General features: G+C 39.2%; 1 long non-coding RNA gene across 2 annotated transcripts in view; it reads right to left on the bottom strand.

The window, feature by feature from the left end:
- Positions 1-24,336, bottom strand: part of LOC311615613 — a 72,954-nt gene that overhangs the window by 6,684 nt on the left and 41,934 nt on the right. The gene's annotated exons all lie outside the window — the stretch shown is intronic.

Raw genomic sequence — 24,336 nt, forward strand, 5'->3', positions numbered from 1 at the left:
GTAATTTGTTTTCCTAACTGATCCTGCATATGCTTATCAGCATGTAGTTCTAATGTCAATGGTGTGTGAATCAGGTCACTAACAGTGATAGAGTTTGGTGGTGTATTTGCTCCCCTGCTACTGCTAAGAGTGCCAAGTCCTGATCTAGGTGTGGATGGAGATGGGAGAATGGAAACAGAGGCTTGGGAAAGAGAAATTCTGGATAAGAACCAGAACACATACTTTAGCAGAGACCGAAGAGACAAACATAAAGGGATGGTATGACACTGGGGGAACAGAGCTAGTTTGATTGAAAACTCATTGGATTTTTGAGAGGTTAGTTGGTTCTAAGGTTTTCTATAGATTATGCTCTCATGTTCTCCATTAAATAATTTAGCTTGGACATCAGGTCCTTCCAACAACTGGTCACATCTGGAAAGGGAACTTTGACTTTTGAAGTAGTGTGTTATTAACTACGGTAAAACATTTTGAACTATTTTCTTTCATTTTTACAACTCAGCCTTCATGGCTTATAACAAAATTTTCAACTAGAGGAAAAATTCAAACTGTTAAGTTCATAGGGAGCTAGAGAGCTCAGTGGTAAGCACAATACAACCAAAGCTTCTTGTTTCAAAAACTCCTCTAAAGATATTTGCAGAAGTACTATTGATTTCATTATAAAAATTAACCCCTCAGGTGATTTAACAAATACTTAAAATTTTTACAATAGGGTGCTATATATTGCGACATATATGTTTCAATATACTTACTTCTATGTATATGTTGAGTCTAGTTAATTTTAACAGTTATGGGACACCAAATTAAATATAAAATGAAAATATACACAAAATGCAAATGCAGAAACAAATGGATAAAATTGTCAATTGCTCTGCCTTTCAAAAAACTTCTGTGTGGCAAGTGTACATAAAATATATTGCTAGTAGTTAAAAAGTTTATTTGTTCAAGGCTTGAGTAGGGATATAATCTGTTACATATACACATGAGAAGTTGAATTTTTGGAGACAGTGACTACCATGAGCATTTTTAACCCATCTTTCTGGTATTGTACTTAAATATAATTAAAAAGTAAATTATTATTTTCATTTTATTTTTAAAAATAGAGTCCTGAGATTGGCAGAATAATATAATAGCCAGTAAAATAGTATGATTTTTTTTGTTAATCCTTACCTGAGGATACATTTTCATTGATTATTGGAGAATATGGAAGGGAGGAGGAGAGACACACAGTGAGAAACATTGATAAGAGACACATTGAGAGAGAAAGTAACATCGATTGGTTGCTTACCACATGCTCCCCTACTGGTGTAAAAGTAGCATGTTTTAAACCACTATTTGGTAGTCATTATGTCTTTTTGAGTAACAGAGAAAATAAAAAGATAAGTAATTCTTCTGTTGGGGAGTTTCAAGGTAAACTGATCATTTAAAAAATTTTTAGACTTGTATCAACTTAGAATGAGATTTGTTGTTGTGGGATCCAGACTTCTAACCTTAGCCTTTTTTTCCCCCTTCACTTTTTTCAGCTAATTGAGTAAAGACCTAAAAGATACATGAAGAAGAAAATTTATAAATGAAGCAAAATTAGGAAAAATAGTTTGTGAGTGTTAAGTAATATGTTAGATGATTAAATGAAGATTCAAAGATAATAGTAATAGACTGGAATTGGGAAACAAAAGCAACAAGATTAAAACTAACAGATATGCAAAATTTTCATTAAGTATTCATACTTTAATTACATGGGCACAAGATGGAGGAGATCTCAGAAGTTCTTTTAAAAATGACCAGGAGGATTTAATTGGCTCTAAGTTTAATACAAGCCAATAAGTCTAAAAAGATATCTAAAAGTTGTTATTTGCTTATATAAATTACCAGAGGAATATCCTATTTTCCCTTCACCCTTCAATCTATATCTGGGAAGGAGGGGTATTGTTTTGGATTTATAAGATTCTAGGACATGATTATGCCATGTTTGCCAATGGGTAGGGTCATTGTGTGCTGACAGGTCAGTGCTAGGATGTAGCTGTCTTGTTGCTCTCCCTGAAACACTGCTAAAGTGGGAAAGATCAGGGCCTATCCTCCGTGGGAGATTCTCTTCTTTTCTCTTCATTCTCTGTAATCTATATGGCAGAAGTAATACTCTGACTCAAGGCCTACTGTCTCTTGGAGCATTTTTCTTTTTATTTCTCTTTTAAATTTTTAAATAAAATTTCTTTATTGATTACGGTGTTACATATGTGTCCTTATTCTCCCATTACCCCTCCTATCCCCCTCCTCATGCCCTCAACCCCTCTCCAGGTGTCTGTGCCCATTGGTTAGGCTTATATGCATGCATACAAATTCTTTGGTTGATCTCTCCTCCTTAACCCCACCCACCCCTACCTTCCCTCTGAGATTTGATGGTCTGATTGATATTTCTCTGTCTCTGGATTTGTTTTTGTTCATCAGTTTATGTTGTTCATTATATTTGGAGCATTTTTCTTTACAGGGGGCTGGATTATGTTTAATATCCAAAATTGAGGGTAGGTGAAGTATTAGGAGGCTTTACAACCTGCTCTCGGCTGAAGGTATTTAGACAAAGTAACTTAGGAAAAGATTATGGGCCACATGGCCACATGTTCCATATGGCCCATGTTCCACGTGACCCAACCTAAATATCAGGGTATCTTTTGGGGAACTTGGGGTCTAAGCTCATAAAGTAATAAAGACTTACTGAATTTTCCTTTTTTGTCTGTGTTTGTATCTTTCATGAATATTTTGAGGGAGGATATCTAGAGCAGGATACACATATTCTTCAATTCTTTTATCATAATACCACTTAAGAGCATAGCACCCTAATCCCTCTACTGACTATAACAGCAGGACTAAAAGAACAGTATAGTGGTTAATGTTCCTTTATACACCAGACAAATGGTTTACACACTATTGTATACTCCCATTTGAGTACCCCAGAAGCACCTAAAATTTTTATTTTCAAAAATTAACAGCTTTTTGTAAGCTCTTGCCTTGATTCCCACTACTGCCACTAATTTTCAAATGCATGTCTGTTGCTATTTGAGTTTTCCCTGGTTCTTTGAAGATATCACCACCTACCTTGTTGCTAACACCTTAGACTTCCATATTTAGGTGGTCACTAAATTCTGTTATTTAAATTTTAAAAAAGTGTTTTAAACATGTCTATTCCTGCCCTCACCTAGTTGGCCTTTATTATCTGTCACCTTGATTATTTTTAGTCATGACCTATGTTTTAATTCTTACCACAATGATTGACACGTAGCTTGTAGTGACTATAAAAAATATAGCTTTTGTGTTTATCTTCAAATGTTTAATAAAACATACTATCAAGAGACAATAAACTTTTTTTTAATTTTATTGATTTTTCTTTAACAGAGAGGAAGGGAGAGAGATAGAGAGCTAGAAACGTTGATGAGAGAGAAACATCGACCAGCTGCCTCTTGCACACCCCCTGCCGGGGATGTGCCCGCAACCAATGTACATGCCCTTGACTGGAATCAAACCTGGGACCTTTCAGTCCGCAGACCGACTCTCTACCACTGAGCCAAACCAGTTTCGGCGACAATAAACTTTTTTAGGGTTGCTTCAGATGTCAGAGTGGTAATTTTTTTTAAATTAATATTAGGTAGAACTTAAAACAGAATGACACCAATTGCAGAGTAAACTTTTATAAAGCTTTGAGCTCTTCATTATAGGGATTATTCAAGGAAAATCTGGGAAAGCATCAGCTGTTGAGAAGATTCTGGCTTTGGTATAATGTCACACAATAAGACCTCTAGGGTCCCTTTTAAATATAAAATTTAATGATTGCTATATTAACTTTACAGGTTTATGTAAAATCCAAAGTATTAATAGCATTGGTTCTGATTGGTAGAATTAAAGATAAACATTACTTTTTCCTACTGCTTTTCTGTATTTTTAAGTTTTCCAAAATAAAAATGTAATACTTTCATAATCAGAAACAATTTTATTATGAGTAACCTCAAAATTGTATATGTCAAAAAAAATTCTATCTCTTTAAAATATAAACATAACCTTTTATAATAGGTATCAAACAATTTTTTTGTATATATGCCAGCTGTTAGTTTTAGTCTTGGCTGCATCTACCAGAAAAAAATTAACAGTGACTTTAAAAAGCTAGAAGTCTAATTTATTTTATGTAAAAGAAGTTGAGATATAGACAGCCTTAGATGGTATGGTGGTTTCACTCTATCAGGCACCAACACTCTTTTATCTTATTCAGCTGTTTGTCCAAAATGGTCATTGAATACCAGCATTACATATGTGATCTAAACTGCAGGAAAGGAGATGAACCTGCTGCCATCATTTTAAAGATCTTCCTAGAAATACTAGATAGCATCCTATCTAATGAAAGAGTAATATGCAAATTGACCATCACTCCAACTCACAAGATGGCTGTCCTAATGTGGTCAAAGATGGCTGCCCCCATGTGGACACAAGATGGCCACCACAAGATGGCCTGCAGGGGTGGGGAGTTGGGAGGGACAAGGCCTGCAAGGGAAGGCAGTTGGGGGGGACCAGACCTACAGGGGAGGGAAGTTAGGGGCAACCAGGCCGGTAGAGGAGGGTAGTTGGGGGTGACCAGGGCTTCACGGAAGGGCAGTTGGGAGGGACCCAGACCTGCAGGGGAAAGTAGTTGGGAGGGGGCCAGATCTGCAAGGGAGAGCAGTTGGGGGGGGACCAGGCCTGCAGGGGAGGGAAGTTAGGAGCAATCAGGCTGGCAGAGGAGCAGTTAAGCATCAATCAGGCTGGCAGGGGAGAGGTTAAGAGGTGATCACGCTGGCAGGCAGAAGCAGTTAGGGGCAATCAGGAAGGCAGGCAGGCGAGAAGTTGGGAGCCACTGGTCCTGGATTGTGAGAGGGATGTCCAACTGCCTGTTTAGGCCCAATCCTACCAGGTTCAGGCCTAAACGGGCAAGTGGACATCCCTCGAGGGGTCCCAGATTGGAGAGGGTGTAGGCTGGGCTGACGGACACACCCACTCCATGCATGAATTTTGTGCACCAGGCCTCTAGTTCTATATAAATTTCCTTGGTGAGAATTTAGCCATAAGGCCATACCTAACTTCGAGGAATTCTGGGGAAGAGAATCAGGACTTTGTTTCTAATAAAGAAGAAGAGAATGGTTATTGGGAAGCTAATAGGTTTCTCTATTATACCTAATTACTAAGGGTAAGCATAATACAGAATCTCTTTTTAAAATGTCACTGGCCATAGATTCTTTGTTAATAGTTTTAGAAAATTTCAATTGGGCTCCATTTATTTACATAAGTCATCAGTTATTTACTAAAAACTTTCTATTTGCCTCAGTGTTGTTTTCATTTTTACAATTTGGTTGTACCTCCTAGAGAAGCTAACTGCTAGCCTACACCACCTTAGATTGGTAAATATATTTCTGGTTTTTAAAGTTTCAGGAAGAGATCAAAGGCTACATCATTTTATTTTATGCCCACTTGTAAAACTATTAGTAGTAAGTTGTTTTGTGTTTTTTTTTTTTTTTTTTAAGGACAAACACTCATGAATTAAAGTAAGAGTATTTTTTGCTTATTTTAAGAATATGCTATTTACTAAAAATTGTATCCATTCAGTGAATAACAACACAGGTACAGGTGAAAATGCATAATGTATTAGAACAGATATTGCTTGCTTTTTTAAAGAAGGGAAGTCTTTCCTAACCTTGCATTTTATTTTATACAGTACATTTGCTAAGAGAATTCAAAGGAAGAGATCGGGCCCATTGTCCTTCATTCCAGTAGTATTGAAGGCCCAATTTCATCTTTTGAAGTTCATAAGGAGCATACTACATAAAAAGGAATGGACTGCTTACTATTCAACCATTTCTGCAATAGCAATATCAATCATTATACTGTTATCTATTTGAAAAATGTAGATTTTACTTGGAAATGGTGTTTATTGAAGCCTGCAAGAAATCCACTTTCTGTATACCTGGCAAGAACAATCTGAAATGGAAATTTCAAGCTCAGAGATCAGTTAAAATTTGACCTTCTATATATTGCTGTGAATTTTTGGTATGATGATATATGCAGGGGTTGTAAGGAATATCCATTGGCTTCCAATCCTGTGCTGGGTTTGTCTTTTGCTGCACAATAGGGCAATCTAAGAGAAACCTTCTCTGGATTTATTAAAATGGGGGAGGGTGTGGGATGCTGGGGCTGATGCACTTAAAATGTGCTTTGAAGCATCATGGAAATTTTGCAGAAGACTCTTATGTAGCAATGATTCTATTGATAGAGTCAATGAGAGTTTTGTCTGTGCAAGAGCTGCAGGATAGGACCCCAAGTCACATGCTTTCAAAATTATTCTCCCTTTGTTAGATATCACAAAGGATATTTTCCCATGAAAACAAGATCTTTTGTTTCTTATGAATTCATTCTAATTGTGAAGCTGGTTGATAGGGTTACTTCATGTTCTTGCACTGGCAGGTGGCCTGAGGGAGCTGGTGAAAGGGGCTCAATCATCTATTAAGGCTTTTCCTGGTATTAATGTCATTTATTTCTCATCTAAAACCATATTCCTTGATGTTCATTTTCAAAGGTGCTAACAGTGAGGTCATGGATAGTAATTTGTTACTGTTTAGCTCTTAAAGGCAACAGGCAAGATATCTCTGCCTTCATGGTTTCCCTACCTTTTTGCAAATGTATAGGGCTAACAAAAATTGCATAGAAAATGTAGACAGGTAGGGAAACTTTAGACAAGTTTGAGTATCAGTTTTCAAAAGAAACTTATTAAATTGCATGTGCTAGTTTCTGTGCAGAAAATAAAACAGATATAGCTCCCTTAGGCTGAGAATTAACACTTGATCCATCCAGTGTGCTGTGTGAAAACAGCAATTTAGCAAACATTTATCTAAAGGATCGGTAGAAGATCTGTACAAACTACTGAGGATTTAAGACCAGTGTGGCTTAGCCTAGTCCCTCAAGAAAGTACTACAGAAAATGCTACATTAAGAAATGTGAGGTTATGCTTTTACAAGATAGGAACTAAGGATGCTGGAAAACAAATTAGTTTCACTAAAACAGAGATGTTGACAGGAAGCTAGGAAGGCTGGTCAACAACCTTAATTGCTCTAACCTTTAGTTGAGATATTGTTAGCGGAAGCAGCCTCCACCTTGTTTGTCCCATGTAAGTTTCTGTTATTTCCTGCCTAAGGGCTACATGTAAATTTCTGTTTATGTTGCCTAATATGTTTTCCCCAAAGCCTCAATAAAAGGGATGGCAGGGCCAGAGCAGTGAGTAGTTCTCCCACTAGAGTTGGATTACCACCTGGACCCCCATATCGCCAAGTTGAATTTCTTCAAGTCTCAAGTCTCTTCATTTGTGTGCCGCCTTTCTCCAGAACCTGAACCCTGAATTGGAACTCTTTCTACATGGGCTGTGAAAGAGATTCCTATATCAGGTGGTGTGGGCATCTTTAAGTAATAATAGTAATCTGTGGACTGTGCCTGTGCACATGCAGACACAGGACATTGTGACCACCAAACTTCTAGAGAGCATCTATGTGCAATAAAAGAAGATGACATGTAAGAGCCTCATCCATTCATTTCATATATTTGATTTGAGGGGATCTTAAAGCTTTTGTTTGGTGATTCCTCCCAGTATGAATTATCATTTTTGTCATTGTGCAGAATAGAGGACTTTTATAGGACAGAGTGGGGCAAGCTATAGCTAGAGGCAGAAATGAGTTGGCAATACAATATATAGACAATACATGGACTCCCTTTTGGATTGACAAAAGAGGACTTTGCAATGGATGGGATATGAATTGTTTTCTTGGCTGGAGAAGTGTAGATTTTTCCCTTTTCTGATGAAGGCATGGACAAAAACTGATTAACAGTGATGAATCGTAGAAGGAAGTATTCTTGGCAAATGTATAGGGGTCAGGTGGAGCATAGAGTTAAAGGCATAAAGAGCATTTGAGCAGTCATTGAGCCTGGTTTGACTGCAAGGTTTTTAAGAATAGGAATGCATGCACAATTGACAGGGGAAGCAGAAGATGCTGAAGTGAGACCTGGTTAAATGGTAGGATAACCATAGTCTTGAATCAGAAACAAGGAAAAATGGTCTCTGAAAGACTATTTGAGGAGGAATAGAAAAGAGGTGAGGTAAGCATGGCATGTGATTTTAGTAATGATGGTGATGAAATAATCACAGTAGGATTATAGTAAAAATAGGGATTCTAGTGGAGTCTGGATTTCAGAAAGAGAAATCTATTGCTTTATATCCATCAATCAGCATTTACATGAAAATTTCAAGGTATTTGGATTGTACAAACTGCTTATATAGTGCTATATAAGACTTCAGAATGCCCTGGTCACACACTAGCCTATAAATGCACAAAAGCCAAATTAGGTGATTAGTATGGGGGAAAGGTTCTTTTTTGCTATATCAGACTTCAGAAGGCCCTGGTCACATACTGACCTAGAAATGAATAAAGCCAAATGGGGAAAAGCTTTTCTTTCTCACGTGTTGTTTTGAAGAGGGTATTGATGAACTCAAATGATTCTCACCAACAGCCCTGCAGCTGTTTGGATTAGTATAGCCATAAGTGGACTGAAACCAGAAATCCACAGACTTAATCAAAACCCAAAACGTCAGTGGGCCAAATCTACCTCAATTCCTATGATAACCTTACCAAAGGCCAGATAGGACCCCCTATAACCCAGCTGACAAATCGGCAAAGGACAATATAGTCCTCAATGTTTGACTGGATGTAATGTTACTAAAAGTCTTTTTAGAGACTTACAGTCTTGCTAACCAATTAGTTGCTATACCTCTATATTATAGAATGTAATGCAATAAGGATGAACTGATTTTTTTGGTAGACCACCAGTGAAGGGTACTTATAGCTTTTGTTACAGTGGTTTGCTGGAGCCCGCTGGCTTGACTCCATTTCTAAAAACTACTAAGTGAATGAAAAAGCTATAGAAACAACATGGATGAATCTCACAGATATTATACTGAGTGAGAGAAGCCAGACACAGAATATCACATACTGTATGATTCCATCTATATGAATTTCTAGCACAGGCAAACTAATCTATGGTGAAAAAATGTCAGGATCGAGTTACATTTGGAGGGGGAAATTGACTGTGAAGGGGCATGAAGAATTTTCTAGAGAAATGAAAATATTCTATATCTTAAAGTGTGTATGGGCTACACAGGTATATACATTTGTCAGTCATCAAATTGTATATTTAATACCTGTGCAGTTTACTATATATAAATTTAACTTTAAAAAACTGCAAATATTGAACCCTAGTTAGTAGGTTTGCTTGGCACAATTATAAGGGTTGGCAATTTTGAAATTATCTGGGTTTTAGGTATGAGCAAATGAGTAAATATATTGAGGATAATGGGAGTCTTGTTTATCACTGCTGAGGAAAAAAATATCCCCATGTAGTGATTCCAGGATAGAATGAACACTGTGATGAAAATAATTTAACTGTATTACAAATGTGTGAAACAACCTCCCTATAAGGGATGGGAGAGAAGGTGCCAATGTAAATAATTTAGGAAATGAATATAATCTCTAATAAGATGAAAAGGCAAAAAGGAGGAGTAGCACAAAAGGGCTGTATCCCAAGAAATCAGAAACACCCATCAGAAAGGACATATGCACACCTTTGTTCATAGCAGCACCATTCACCATAGCTAAGATTTGGAAACAGTCTAAGTGCCCATCAGCAGATGAGTGGATTAAAATCTATGGTACATCTACACTATTGAATACTATTCTGTGATAAAAAAGAAGGAATTTTTACCATTTGCAACAACATGGATGGAACTGGAGAGCATTATGCTAAGTGAAACAAGCCAATCAGTGAAAGATAAATACCGCATGATCTTACTTATTTGTGGAATATAAAGAACATTATAAACTGATGAATAAAAATAGATACAAAGAAGCATCGAACAGACTGTCAAACTACAGCAGGAAGGCAGGGGAGGTTTGGGACTTGTATGCATGCATATAAGCATAACCAATGGATACAAGACATTGAGGGCTGTGAGGGCATGTGCCTGTGCTAGGGGTTAGGGGATACAAGCGGAAGTCAATGGGGGAAAAAGGAGACATATGTACTACTATTTGCAATACTTTAAACAAATAAACAAACAAAAAAACTATAGTCATGTGTATATATCCAAGATAGTATACACATGTATTTCCTTCCTCTTTTAGATTAGAGGGGTAGAATTGAGCCTGGAGGCTCTTGTGGTGCCAAAAATGTAAGAAAAAGATATTCCAATGATAGAAATATGCCAACGGGACACAGGAGCCAACTGAAAGAGTTCCTACTGGTTAAATAGGAAAAAAAAATTCAGAGGCAAAATAAAGTAGTATTTGATTAGTAGCAAATGTGTAAAATAAATATCCATGAGCCCATATTGATATAAATAAGTTGTTGAGCAAGTAAATAAATGGAGGAGAAGAAGAAAATCTCCAGGACATATGAATTACAAATAATTTATGTAGATACTCTGTCCTCAAGGAGAGGGAGCATAACACCCCACACCTTAAGTGTGGACTGCACATAAGTAACTTCCTTTCAAAGAGTGAAGTGATAAAAAGAGGAAAGGAATTACTGTACAGTGGAGAAACCTGACAATCACTAGCTCAGTCAGGTGATCAAAGTCAACAATAGTGATATGTCATGTTTATATTATGTATCCTGGATATGATTTTACAAGAATGACATTTTACCTCTGGTCTTTTTTCCTAAAACCCACAACCCCAGTCTAATTGTAAAAAAAAAAAAAAAAAATCAAACATATTCTATCTGAAGGACATTTTACAAAATACCTGTACTCCTCAAAACCATCAAGGTCATTGAAAGTAAGGAAAGCTAGAGACATTGTCATAATCAAGAGGAACCTAAGGAGTCATGGTGACTAAATGGAATGTGCTATCCTGGATGGGATACTAGAACAGAAAAGAAATATGAATAAGTTTGAGTGTTTGTTGATAATAGTGTATTAATATTAGTATATTAATTGCAACTATGCAAATGTACCACACTAATGCACAATGTTAGCAATAGGGAAATTTGGGTGTGGGGTATATAGGAATTCTGTGGACTATCTATAATTCAATAGCTACAATAATTTTGTAAATTTAAATAGCTCTAAAATAGTTTATTTTAAAAAATGAAACCCCTCAGATAGAGATTGCTTGCAGATCCATTACCACATGAATAATTCTAGGTTCTTTTCCTTGCTTACCTGTAGATTCCCAGTCCAATAGTATGTAGAGGAGAATGCAACTGGGATGTGCACAGGGCTGGGACAGCATCTGTGTCACTTGAATATCTGCAGATAGGACTAATCATGACTGTCCTAAGGTATCCTTTTGAAAGTTCTTCTCTGTCCAATGGTCTTTTCTTGGACAATTTGCAGAGCACAACTCCTAATCTTCTGGGAGAGAGTGGGCTCTGATTAAAGCCTGCATAGCAGCCTCAGGAGGGTGGCAAGTCCAAACAGGCCCCCAAGACTATTTGATGCCAAGCCCGGGGCACTTGCTCATATGGAGCTTTGCTGACCCAATAGGTGGATAATTTGCCTCTGTGTATGGGACAATGCTTGTTCCTGGGAAACATAATGATGCTGCCCCCAAACTCGGGCTGTTTTCTTGGGGTTCATAAGGATCTAACGGATAAATCAAGAAATTCTGCTTTGAGGGTTTCATTGTAGTCTCTCTCATATGATATAATCAGGCAATTTCAGCTAACAAAGCAGTCTTGGTTCTGGCAGACTCTCATCAGGCTGTTGCTGCTGTTTGTGGAATTTAAATAGTTAAACAAGAATTGAAGGTGCTATGTCTCAGTTTCTGGGGGAGTCATGAATATAAACAGTCTGTGTATGCACTCCACATGTGGTCTGGAGCATAGATTCCCTTGCTCATAACAATCTTGTGTGTTTTGGTCAGTGCCTGAGTAGTTAAGCAAGCTGACAGACCTCAAACTAGTCTGTATGCCTTAAAGCAGCCATGTTAAGTACAAAGTTGACTCCATATTCCAGGATACCAGCCACTTATAGTCGCTGGCTAATACTATTTGAGTGGCAAATACTTTCAGTTTTTTGTTTTTTGTTTTTCCAATTTCCCTTTTGAATTTTAAAATTGGGAGCCTGTTGTCCCATAACCAGAAGGTAAGGTGTTAGATAGCAATTCATGTAGACCAAAGGTTCTACCCCTTTTCCACATGAGTTTGGGAAAAATACTATTGAGTTATGTGTTGGGCCTACATCAGACCAGCATAAAGCTAGAACAATTAAGATGGAAATAAAACATTAATTAACAAAGAACATTAATGTCTTCTGTCTTGCACAGCAAGGGTTCCCCTCACCAACAGAAGGATTTCTCTTACCAATAGACCTCTAGAAAGGAACCTTGGAAAAAATTTTGTCTGAAATTTTCTTTAGTACATCATGGTAAGTAGATATAATCAATAATTGGCTTTGAGGTTCAGGGCCATATATGCATAAGCAAGCCTAGAAAAGTTGATAAGGATGCCCAGCTCTATACCTATTGATCTAAGGTTGGGATTTAATGCTGTCTAGAAAGTTCTACCCAATTTCAACTTCTGCAGTATACCCAGCAGAGGGAATGATAAATACCACTGTGCCATTGGGGCTCTCAGTTTACAGAGTGACATGAATGATGATACAAGACGAACACAAACTCCAGAAAAACTTGAATTGGCTTTCCTGTCAACATTACTGGAATGTGAGATGGAAAACTATTGATAGAAAGCACTGAGTGTCCCTGATAAAGTGTTATATAACAGTGACCATTCTGTGCAAATGTACATTTCACTGTCTCTGGAAAAACAGGAATGTGTGTTCCTTGAGGTGTCCTTAGGTGGGACAATTCTGAGGCATGTTCTACAAGATTCCTCAAAGGACCTCTAGCAGGATTGAGCTCTGGTTGTCCACAGAGGACACCCATTAATTAAAGCACCATTTTTGTATCTTCTTCCCCTTTGTTGTCTCACTTTCTCCACACTCTCAACTGTGCTTCTTGCAATCACCTCCTAAATAAATTGCCCGAGCCTAAGTCTTTTCTCAGAGCTTATTTTTTGGGATAATTAGAACTGAGAAATGTTTCCTTGGTCTTAACTGCTGTTGAGCATGGGAAGTGGAGCCATAAAAAACCGGTTTGGCTCAGTGGATAGAGCGTCAGCCTGCGGACTGAAAGGTCCAGGGTTCGATTCCGGTCAAGGGCATGTACCTTGGTTGCGGGCACATCCCCAGTGGGGGGTGTACAAGAGGCAGCTGGTCGATGTTTCTCTCTAATCAATGTTTCTAACTCTCTATCCCTCTCAATTCCTCTCTGTGTAAAATCAATAAAATATATATATTAAAAAATCATGGCACAAAATATTTTATTTGTAGCTACACAATGAGGTATCATCTAAAGCCTAATAGATGCATGCTGATTTTTGGATTTATAGAAATTGACCACAAATTTTGTAGCAACAAAAAGCAGGCTTTTGGGATAGTGACTATAGATAGAAAGCAAAGGAAAATGATGACATATACTCAAATGTAGGAAGAAGTGGTGGCTGCATTTTAACATGTAAGAAATTTCTATGCTTATGGGCCATAAACTTTGCTGCTTCTATCATGTTCCAGCATGGACTGGTAAACATATAGTATGTAATACAGTGGTCTGCAAAACTGCATTTGCTGAATGTAAAAAAAAAAAAAAAAAAAAAAAAAAAAAAAGGGAAAAAAATCTGTTCAAGGCTTTTAGTTGGGTATAAATTTATTCCTCTAAAGGAAAATGCCATCCTAAACATTTTTTACTTGCAAAATCATCTTCAAGCTATAGAGCAATTTATTTCACATGAAATTTACAGAAAATCAACAGAAGTAGCTTTATAATGTGTGAATTTACAAATCATGTTTCCTCACTATGGTTATGCATGGAAATCTCTTGAGATCTCCTCTCGTGCTGCCCCTGGGAGAAAGCCTTTAGAGATGATTGTTTCTTTTCATATAAGTATCCTTTTCTCAATGGAAAAATTATATTATTCCCTACTGAGGCACCACTGCTTTCTCCATTCCCAGGTCCTAGACAAAGGCAGTCATTTACAAGGGTTTCTACATTCTGTCTAATGCTTCCATTGTCTCCAAACTTTCATATGGTGCATTACTTGAAACAAGCAAAATTTTAAATTTAAAAAGACAAGCTGAATATAGGAACTCCATATTAATGTAATGCAATTCAAATGATATAAAATAATTTAAAGATGGAAATTTGGATGACTTCATTAATTATAATTGTAACGGGATCTAGGAAAATTTGGTGACAGCATTAGTGCCCAACTTTAGCAATAATTATTCCCAATGACCCTCCCCCTTCCCATTCACTCCCTTAAGTATTTGGAGGGTGGCTTTCATAATGTCAAAGGTAGAGTGAGGTCTCAATTTGGGGATGTATAGCCACAGCATCAACTCTCCAGCCAGGCTTTTGCTCTTTTCAATTTAATACTGGTCAACAGAATATAGATGGTAAGCAATTACTTTTTTTTTAAGTATTATACTTTGAAAAAATTTCTTTATTGATTACAGTGTTATATATGTGTTTTTATTCCTCCATTATCCCCCTTACCCCCTCTCATACCCTCACCCCCCTGTTGTCTGTGTCCATTGGTTAGGCTTATATGCACATGCAACCAAAGGATTTGTATGCATGCATACTAGATATAGATATAAATATAGATATAGATATAGATATAGATATAGATATAGATATAGATATAGATATAGATATAGATATAGATATAGATAGATAGATATAGATATAGATAGATATAGATATAGACAGACAGACAGATAGATAGATAGATAGATATAGATATAGATAGATAGATAGATAGATGAAATTTGTGCAAGGGTAGGCCCTCGAAGCCCCACCTGCCTCAGCCCTGCCAGCCTAGGCTTCATCTGGAAGGTTATTCGAATGGTCATAGTGCTGTTTGATCTAATTAGCATATTAGCTCTTTATTATATAGGATATCCTATATAATAAGAGAGGAATATGCTAATTATCTATATACCAATAGTGGACTTACAGAAAGAGAGACTAAAAAACAATTCCATTTACCATCACACAAAAAAATTAAGATACCTAGGAATAAACTTAAGTAAGGAGGAGAAAGATCTGTACTCAGAAAACTATAGGACACTGAAAAAAGAAAACCCTAAAGACTCCATCAAAAAATGATTAGACTTAATAAATGAATTTGGCAAAGTAGCAGAATACAAAATTAATTCCATGAAATCTATGGCATTTCTATACACATCTCCCAAACCCTCTCCTCTCCCCAGCTACTCCCCAGACTCTACAAGTCCGCACCTCCATCTGTACCTCAGCCACAGTTGAGTGTCTGTATTTGAAAGATCCTATGAACTAGGTTCAGCGAGCAAAAGCAAAGACCAACAGAGGGGAAAGAGCTGTACCTCTGCAAGCCCCTCTCCTCCCAGCATGGCACGGCCTAAGAAGCCATCCAGAATGCCCCCTCTGGGCTCAGTCTCTCATGACTATGGACCCAGATCTAGAATCCCCTCCCACCAGCAGTCCTGTGGACCTCCCTTCCACAGTCAGACACTATGCCTGTCTCAAGGGACCGGCCTCGGTGCTGTGCGATTTCCCTCTGATCCTCTAGACCCAGAGATCTCACAGTTCTCTCCAGCCCAGATCCCTGATTTTATCATTCTTCAGGTGTCCTCTGCCCTTCCTGGCTGTGAATTGTCTCACCAGATGTGTCTACTTCACCAATTCTGGGTAGACATTATTCTATTCAGTTGCTCATTCTATCTGCTCCAGGACAAAGCTCAGGACACATCTATATATTCAGACACCATTTGTCTCTATCAGGAATTACTTTCTGATAGATTATTTCAAAATAATGAGTATATTTAAAATTCTTATTGCAGATTTTTTCTCATTAAGTCAAGATCCTTGATCAGAAGGATTTACAGTTTTTGAACAAGGACACAATGGTAACAAAACAAAGGTAAATTAAAACTGTAACACTGGAGCAAACTTGCAAATGAGTAAGGCAGCATTGAAAGGACACAGGGTGTGCTGTCAATGAAATATAGGTGAGCACAAGGGTTGCTTTGAATGTATATTTATTTTTATTGATTTTGTACAGAGAGGAAGGGAGAGAGATAGAGAGTTAGAAACATCAATGAGAGAGAGAGTCATTGATCAGCTGCCTCTTGTACACCCCCTACTGGGGATATGCCTGCAACCAAGGCACATGCCCTTGACCGGAATCAAACCCAGGACCTTTCAGTCCCCAAGCCGACGCTCTATCCATTGAGCCAAACCGGTTTTGGCAGGGGTTGCTTTGGATTTGTTTATTTTTAAAAATATTTTTATTGATGTCGGAGAGGAATGGAGAGGGAGAGAGAGATAGAAACATCAATGATAGAGAAAAATCCTCCTGCACGCCCCCCAGCAGGGATTGAGCCCTCAACTTGGGCATGTGACTTGACCCAGAATCGAACTGTGATCTCTTGGTTCATAGGTCAATGTTCAACCACTGAGCTATGCTGACCAGGTAACTTTGGATTTATGTAATTTGTGTACAGCAATCAAAGCATCTGGATAATAACCAATAATGTCTTTGTCCATTTTGGTAGCTATAACAAAATATCACACACTGGTCCAGCTGGCATGGCTCAGTGGTTGAGCATTGACATATGAACCAGGAGATGACAGTTCAATTTCTGGTCAGGGCATATGCCCAAGTTGTGGGCTCCATCCCCAGTGTGGGACATGTAGGAGGCAGCCAATCCATGATTCTCTCTCATTATTGATTTTTCTATCTCTCTCCTTCTCCCTGCCTCTCTGGAATATATATATGTATGTATTTTAAAAAATACTTCACACAGAATGGCTTAAACAACAGGCATTTATTTCTTACAGTGCTGGGGGCAGGAAAGTCTAGCATCAAGGTGCCAGCCTACTCTTGTCCTTAGAAGGCTCACTTCCTAACTTGCAAATGATTATATCATTGCTGTATCTTCACAAGGCAGAGAAAGGGTTGTGGTCTCTTCCTCTCCTCAGAAGGGCACTATACTCAACATGAGGGTCCTATTCTCAAAACCTCATCTAAACCTAATTATGTCCCAAAGGCCCCACCTCCAAAAAGTATTGCATTTTCAGATTAGGATTTCAACATATAAAATGGGTGGTGGAGGGCACAAACATTCTTTCCATAGTGTCCTCAAGGAGGTTTTCTTTGACTGTCCACTAGCCCAAAGAAGGCAAGAGTCTGGCTAGATTCTCTCTTATCAGCTAGCCTATCTGGACTTGTAAACAGCCTCTAACATACAAAGCCACTCTGTGCAAGTGAATTAAGATTGCTTCAGGTTCCTTTGGAAGAGTTTGTACTCAAGAATTAAGTGAAAACTTTCCAATTTAGTTAGAGAAAAAAATGTTATTGATAAATACAATGTCCTTCTCAGGATGGTGAATTTTACTAAACCAAACAGGGGTGCTTTTTATAAATTGTGGTAAATTTCACATAAAATTCTTCTTTTTAAAACAGGGCTTCCTAATATTTTAAAATTATTATTTTTTAATTAATATTAGAGAGAAGAAGGGAGGGAGAGAGAGAAAGAAATATCTATATGAGAGAGAAACATCAATGTGAGGATTTAACCTACATCCTGGGCATTTGCCCTGACTGGGAATCAAACCTACCATGGGCCCCTTCTCAGATCCAGATTTTTAAATGCATAAAATAAAATATATAGAATATAAAAAGAAGACAATTATTTTAAATTTTTGTTATCAAACTTTTAAGAGCCATGTCTGTGAAAAAGCAGCATATGGCTTTCTTAATGCATTCATAGCAAAACTTAATAACTGGTATAATTTCAAAGTAATGATTTAGTTTCAGCTATCGTAATCTGGGGTGAAAATATCTGTTACTTTTCTTGATGGCAATAGTATCAGGTACCATGCTGTGCTTTGTTGCCTATATTCATAATAGAAGCAAATACTAAATGTTAGTTAGAGGTTCATGAAAATTAAGAAGTAACATTTGTTCTATCCAAGTTTGTGGAATCTCTGAACTCTTTTGTCTGGTTATCTAAGTTTAGAAGCAGATTCTTCTGCCAAGTTCTGGAATATATTATGGGAGGGAACTTTTTGTGATCCTTGAAGAATTTAAGCTCACTGATTACCCAGGCAAAACTAAGAGCCTGGAAAACTTCAGGCCTCTCAGGAGTCCCTGAACTCCCCAGGATGGGGGTGGGGGTGGGGTTTGGACTCCTGATGCACATAGATGGACTCCTGGGGGCTTGGGTTTACCAGGGAATAGGGGCCTCCAGTGATATGTAGTCATAATAGGTTTGTGTAGAACTGTAGAAGGTGTGAGTTTGACCCAGTGTGACCCAGAGCCCTCCCTCCTTTTTCAGCTGACTTCTAAAGTCTGGAGGTCTTCTGCTTTGGAGTAGAGCCAAGGGTTAGAAACTAGGATTCAAACTAACTGAACAGTAGCACTCTGCCTATTCTGATATTATGCAGAGGTCACTATTTGTCCCAGTACTAGGATCATTATAACTACCGTTTGTTTATTATCTCCTGTCACCATATTATAGATATATCTGGGTATGAGAAAGATGGTGACACAATAACTGGAGTACTACCATGGGTTCAAGGACCTGAATGAACAAGTCCCCATACCTCTCTGCAAAGCAACAATTATCTTGTTTTAAATAAGGAAAAAGTACACCTGATTCATGCAGCCTACATAAGAATTAAACCCAATATGTATGCAAAGATTTCTGAGGTACATTCATAATGTAATTGTTATTATTATTGTCATTATGCTAGAGGTCTGGTGCATGAATTTGTGCATGGGGGTGGACCAGGGGAGGTTATCTGCCAACCCCAAGGAGAAAACTGGCCCTTGACCCCCCTGGGAAAAAGGCCATGTCCACCACCACCCATCTCCAGTCCCCTATCACAGCCCAAAGGTAGGGTCAGGAGAGGAGAGGAGGTAATGGTCGCCCAGCCAGGCACTGAAAGAATGGATGCTGGATGTTGGCGCCCTGCTACCACATGGTTCCCCACCTTCCCCCTCCTCCTTCCCTTGCTGCCGAACCACCACCGTGGCCGGCAGCCCCCAGGGAAGGGAGAGGACAGTAGTGTGACAAACCCTTGTGTGGAGGGCTGGCTTTCAATAGATCACAGTGAGGGAGCTGCTCTGCTACATAGGAAACCCCAACCCAGAAGCAGGTCTCTATGAATGGTTTAGCACCAGGGGCCGATGGGGGCCAGCTGGCTGGGGGAGGGGCAATGGGAGGTTGGATGTGGGAAAGCACTGACCACCAGAGGGCAGATCCTTTTCCCTGGCGGTCAGTGTGCATCATAGTGATTGGTCCACTGGTCTTTTCAGTTGTTCTGCTCATTCAGTCCTAACAGTCACTTAGGCATACACACACACACACACACACACACACACACACACACACACCAGAGGCCTGAGATTTGTGCATGGGTGTGATCCCTAGGCCTGGCTGGCAATCGAAGCATGAGTATCTGGCATGGAAGCGCAGGTCCCAGCTGACCTCTGGGTCCTGGGCAGCACCTCGGTCCCCAGGCCCCTGCACATCCCTTTCCACCTGAGTCATAGCGCCTGAATCCCCACGTGGAGATGCGGTGACTATAGCCAGGCATCATGGGCTGGGATGCAGCCCGGGCCTCTGGGCTTCCCAACAGCATCACATGGAAGCTTGGTGGGCAGCATGGTCTCTTCCAGCCAGCCTCGCAGACAGCTGCAGCTCGGCTAACCTGGAAGAGTCCATGCTAGTATGGGACAGGCTCCTCACAGGTGCCCAGCACCTGAGCTTGGGGCCTTCCCTAGCGCATGAGCCCTGGTGTCCCGGGAGAGTAGCAGGAGGAGTGAGAGTGAGCTTGGCAGACACCCCACATTCTCGCTGCACCTCTGTCCCCATCACCCCTGCCCCCATCAAGAGGTCTCAGCCCCCCACAAGGGCGCCATTTGAGGTTTGTCGCTGTTACTCATCCCCAGTTCCCTGTCCCAGCTCAGGGCCTGGCCCTGATCAGGCGATCAGAGCCTGCTGGCCGCTGGTCACTGTCTATGGGATGATCAGTCAGGGCTGGGCCTCCTTTTCCAGCTCCCTCAGCACCTGGGAACCGAGTGGTGGCCCTGTCCCCCGCTGTTGCCATTGGTAGCCATCTGCAGGGCGATTGGCAGGGCGATCTGGCCCCCGCTTGAACCTGCCTGGCCTGGTGCCGCCCACTCACCTACTCCATGATCCTTCCACAGTCCCACTCTCGTCAGGGCCCATCAGGGCCAGCAGCACCTTCACTGCTGCCCACTGCTAGCACTGCGTCGCCGATACCTAACATGTTCCATGCCACCCCTGGTTGTCAGCGCACGTCATAGTGAGTAATCAAATTCCCAGTAGAGGGGATAATTTGCATATTAGGCTTTTATTATATAAGACTCCACTCCCTGTCATATACACGCCCACCATTTTACTTTATTTTCTCCCACTTTCCTTTGGAATGACACAGGTTAAATTATATTTCAGGAGGTTGGACAATTTCTTGAAAAGTATCTTCAACCTTTGTTTACTACTTGCTACCAATGTAAACATACACACACACACACACACACACACACACACACACACATTCTTTTTTCTTCCTGTAGTCAGAGAATTAAATCCAGGCCTCCTGCCTAGAACTGTAGAACATTACCATCAGGCTGGTCCATTAAATATCATTTTAAAGTCAATTTTATTTCAGAGTAGTAAATAGTATGCATGCTGATGTCTTCATCTACCTTAATTAGGAAAAGCAATTCGCTGCACATTTTTTTAAAAACAGAAAAAAATACTGATCAAATTTGAGCTCCTGATAGATTGAAACACAGTACATGGGTGCATTTGATGGTGGTAGAAAGATGTGAAACCACTTCCCACATCTAAAATATGGTTTGGTGTAAAAACAATCCAGCCTTATGACTTAAGTGTATTCTAAGTAACCTGCACAATTGCCTATAATTATGGAAATTGGGGATGTCTCCTAAAAGCCAGGCCCAACTCATTTTATTTCTTAACCCAGAACAGAAAACTCCATTTTGAGTCTATCACTGAAGGTGTTTTGATCCCATCATATCTTTTGTGATTCTGTACCATTAACAATCTCAAGACCATTTTCTCACATCTCCTTTTTCCAAAATGGTTGGAGTGTCTGAGAAGCCATAGCACTGTTGAACCTAGGTGTCTGCTTTTATCATTTATTCAATTAGGCCAGGCCAATTTTAGCTCATATGGGTACCTCTAACTTGAGTTCTGTTACATGGTGGGATGCCAATGGCACATGATATGGTACTCAGATGACCTGGGAGTGTCTAGAGGGCTGCAGGAGCAAGCCCATCAGAAGCCTCTGTGTTGAGGAACTAAAGAGTCTCCTCAGAGGGCAAACCCCTGAGAGAAGGATGAGCAGGGAAAGAAGCTGGGTATTATTGTATGTAAATTGTATATAAACATGACAAAGAAAGCACTTCATAGCCATGGCTGGTATGGCTAAGTTGGTTGGGGCATCATCCCAGTCACCAAGGGGTTGTGGATTTGATTCCCAGACAGAGTGCATACTGAGGTTTCGGGTTCAATCCCCAGTCAGGGCACACACAGGAAGCAGCTTATGGCTATGTCTCTTTCACATTGATGTTTCTATCTCTCCTTCTCCCTTTCTCTATCTCTAGAATAAAAAAATAACCCTTCATATTCTAGTAGGGCAACAGATACTAATGAATAAATATAGTGAAGCAAACTCATTTGGTACCTCCAAACATTTCCTGTTAGCCCACGTCTGATTTCACCCACTGCTCCAGGGGACAGTTCCCTGCAGACTCACTCATATGTCACAATTTTTTTCCCCACATTCTGCTCTGGAGCCTCTCTAACAACTTTGGACTATTCAATCCACAGGCAAATCACATGGGGTAAAGTCAGAATTACAGGAGTCATTCTGATTACTTTTAAGGGGGGAGGGGTGCATCCTAGTGGAGCTGAGACAAAAAGACCTGACATCATATCTTACTCTCCCCATTTCCACATTCCGGCTATGTGTAATTACTTCCCAAATATATTACTTGTGCTAGAGCACTTGTCTCAGATTCTGCCTTCAGGGAACATGGACTAAGACACATAATATCATGCCAGATGATGTCAAAGAAAATATATCAAGTAGAGGAAGGAGAGATAAGAATGTTGCTGCAGATTAAGTTAGGAAAGATTTTTATGAAGTGGGGATCTTTGAGTAGAAGCCTAAATTCAGCAAAGGAGTGACCCATGTGGCTATTTAGGGGAAGATAATTTTGAACTGAGGAAACAGCCTAAATATGGAACATTCTAGACATAGCAAGGAGTTCACTGTAGTTGGAGATCAGTGAGCAAAATATGAGGGCCTAGAAGTAGTAGAGCAAGATCATGGAGGATCTCATAGGCCACAGAAAGGACTATGGATTTTATTCTGAATGAGCAAAGAGGCCATGCAAGGTTGTGAGCAGAGATAAAATTATCTTATGTGTTTAAAAGGACAACTTTAGCTATTATGCTGGATGAGACTGTAGGGGTTAATGGTGGAAGTAAGGAGAATAGCCCAAAGCCTGTTGTAACCACGCAGGTAAAAAATGATGGTAGCCTGGCCAATATGGCTCACTGGTTGACTGTCAACCTATTTATGAACCAGGAGGTAACAGTTCAATTCCCAGTTAGGGCACATGCCCAGGTTGCAAGCTCGATCCTTAGTGGGATACATGCAGAAGGCAGCTAATCAATGATTCTCTCTCATCATTGATGTTTCTATTTCTCTTCCAATTTCTCTTCCTCTCTGAAATCAATACAAATTAAAAAATAAATGCTTTTAAAAATTTTGGTAGATGAAACCATGCTGGTAGTGGTAATTTCTTCTGATAAGTGGTTAGATTCTGGATATAATTTGCAGGTGTAACTGACAAAACTTGAAAGTGGATTGAATATAGAATGTAAGAAAAATGAGAAGAGTAATATTCCATTGTATCATGTACCACATCTTCTTTATTCATTTGTCTATTAATGGACACATAGATTGCTTCCATATCTTGACTAATATAAATAATGCAGCAATGAACATTGGTGTGCATGTGTCTCTTCAAATTAGTGTTTTAGATTTCTTTGGATAAATACCCAGAAGTGGATTTGCTGGGTCATATGGTAGTTCTATTTGTAAAATTTTGAGCAACCTCCACACTGTTTTTCATAGTGGATGCACCAACTTACTATCCCACCAGCAGGGCTTCCTTTTCTTCATAACCTCACCAGCACTTGTTGTTTGTTAAGTTATTGATGATAGCCATTCTGACAGGTGTGAGTTGATTCCTTATTGTGATTTTGATTTGCATTTCCCTGACGATTAATGATGTGGAGCATCTTTCCATTGGCAACCATAAAAAGAATGAAATCTTGCCATTTGTGAAAATATGGATGGAGCTAGAGAGTATTATGATAAGCAAGTCTAGGGTAATACATTCTGATATGTCTATAGAGCAAACCATTTGTTTTGACAAGGGAGTTTGTCTTCTGATGAGTTTCATGAAGACTTACCTCTTGGTTTGTATTTTAATGTTAAAGGCCATAGGCTAATACCTCCCAGGTATTGCCTGGATTATCCTGCCACAGCTGTCCTTTCCTTAAAGCATGTTATTAATTTAAACAGACACTTAAGTAATACAGAAGTTAAATTTCCCCTCTTATTCATAGTCACAGACAAATGATTTGGAATTACTTCCCTCACTTCCTCCTTCATTCACCTAGAAAATAAAGGTTCGATGGAATTATACAGCAGTCTTACATTGGATGTTGATTATTTTTAAGCTTGTTCTATTATTTAAAAGTAATGGAAATTGCAATTTATATGGTCTGATTTTTATTCATATTTGAAAGTCATTCACATCAAATTAAAATTCATTTGGGCCCTTTAAATGTCTTAAAGTTTATGATTTAATAACGAAAGGGTGCAGAGGAAATGTGAACTGACTTTCTGACACTTCAGTGATATGAAAATTTCCAGAAGATTCACAGACTCTCCAAATTAACGTTTCCTCTATTTAGCAGCCACAGTGTGATGGGGAAAGGATCCAGGATTGTAAGCGAAGAGTTTCATTCTAGGTTTGCTGAAAGTGAGTTAGAGCAAAGAACAGCTAAAATACTTAGTCACTGTCCTTGAGGAACTTAGGAAATCAGAGGAC

This window comes from Pipistrellus hanaki, assembly GCF_964339955.1.
Source record: "Pipistrellus hanaki genome assembly, chromosome: X".
Taxonomy (NCBI): Eukaryota; Metazoa; Chordata; class Mammalia; order Chiroptera; family Vespertilionidae; genus Pipistrellus; species Pipistrellus hanaki.